The sequence below is a fragment of the Coenobita brevimanus genome, chromosome 33, assembly GCF_032717465.1.
Source record: "Coenobita brevimanus isolate Jiangsu-jjx chromosome 33, ASM3271746v2, whole genome shotgun sequence".
NCBI lineage: Eukaryota > Metazoa > Arthropoda > Malacostraca > Decapoda > Coenobitidae > Coenobita > Coenobita brevimanus.
In genome coordinates, this window is record NC_136986.1 from 15,882,635 (window position 1) to 15,884,463 (window position 1,829).

Genomic DNA, 1,829 nt, shown 5'->3' on the forward strand with positions numbered 1-1,829 from the left:
GCTTTATCAGTAGAAGAAATAGCTGCAGAACCATCAGAGTAGAAAAGAGGAGGGAAGGATGATGAGGTAAAGTTGTTAGAAAGATTTTTGACAAGGTGCCAGAAGGAGCGGGAAGAATTCGAGTTGGAGAGTTGAGAGCATTTAATATGGGTGAAATTATTTTTAGTAGGGCGAAGAACAGACTTAGCACGATTCCGGGCAGAAACGTAAAGATGATGTGATTCAGGGGCGGGTTGGCTCCGGTACCTTTTGTAGGCCCTCTCCTTGTTGCGGACAGCATTAGAACAAGCGTGACTAAACCAAGGCTTTCTTGCGTTAGTCAAAGGATATGAGAAAGGAATGTATGCTTCCATGCCCAAGAGAATAACCTCCGCAATGTGCAAGGCACACTCAGATGGCTCCCGGCCATGGAAGCAATAATCATTCCAGGGAAAATCAAAGACGTACTGCCTGAGGGCCTCCCAGTCCGCGGCTCCAAAATGCCACAGATGACGTTTCCCTGGAGGGTCCACAGGCCGTACCGGAGTGATAGGACAGGTTAAGGTAATAAGGTTGTGATCGGAGGAGCCCAACGGAGAGAAAAGATTAACAGAGCAAGCAGAAGGATTAGTTGTGAGGAAGAGGTCAAGCATGTTGGAACTCTCTCCAAGGCGGTCAGGGATACGGGTAGGGTGCTGTACAAGCTGCTCTAGGTCATTAAGGATAGAAAAGATGTAGACTTGTTCACCAGGTGGATCCGTGAAAGGAGAGGAGAGCCAAAGGTGGTGGTGAACATTGAAATCTCCTAGAATGGAGATTTCAGAGAAAGGAGAAATGGATAGAATGTGTTCCATCGTAGAAGTAAGATAGTCGAAGAATTTTTGATAGTCAGTAGAATTGGGGGATAAGTAAACAGCACAGATATATTTAGTCAGAGTATGACAGGAAAGCCGAAGCCAGAGTGCAGAGAATTCAGAAGAATCGAGTTCAGGAACACGAGAGAAAGATAAGTCGTTGCGTATATATACACAACAGCCACCTTTGGCTTTGAAATGAGTATAGAGAAAGTAGGAGGATACAGAAAAGGGTTTGCTGTCAATTGCCTCAGACAGCTGAGTCTCCGTTAGAAAAAGAAGGTGAGGTTTAGAGGAGGAGAGATGGTGCTCAACAGAGCGAAAGTTAGAGGAAAAGCCGCAAATATTGCAGAAATGAAGAAGAAGAGAGTCAGACAGTGGTTCCAGGCACCTTGAGTCGTCACCGGGAGAGGGGCAGATGGTGGGGGCATTGATGGTCCCCCCCCTGGGGTCTCCGAGGCTTGGTGAAGAGACGCCATTTTTTTTTTTTTTTTTAATTTTGAATAGGAAGTGTAGTGTGTACTGTGCATGTAGTTTGGTGTAGATAGTTAGAGAAATTTGTACTGGAGAGCATGCTGGCCTACTCTCTGTGTAACTGAGACACTGAAAAAGTTCAGCAAAGGGGGATGGTCAGGAACTAGTCCTGAGGGCTGATGAAACGGGAGCTCCAGCTCTCCCTGTCATCAGCTTTCCATTCACGTCGGGAGTACTGCCCTGCTCGACTGGTGCTACAGTCTCCTCCAGTGCTACGGTCTACTCGATGATTTTTCTTTTTCCTTCTTTATAAGACGATAAAATAGATTATCACGAGCAGGATCTGGCAACTTTCTTTATAAATCTTGGAAAATTATACAACATTCTATCATAGTAAGCCCATAAGATCCTCATGCCTTTTACAGCTACATGCCGCTATGAAGTAGGTGTTTCTGCTATGCAAAAGAAAAACAAATAAGTCATCTCATTGACTTTGACATGCAAGGCGTATTGTCTCTGAGC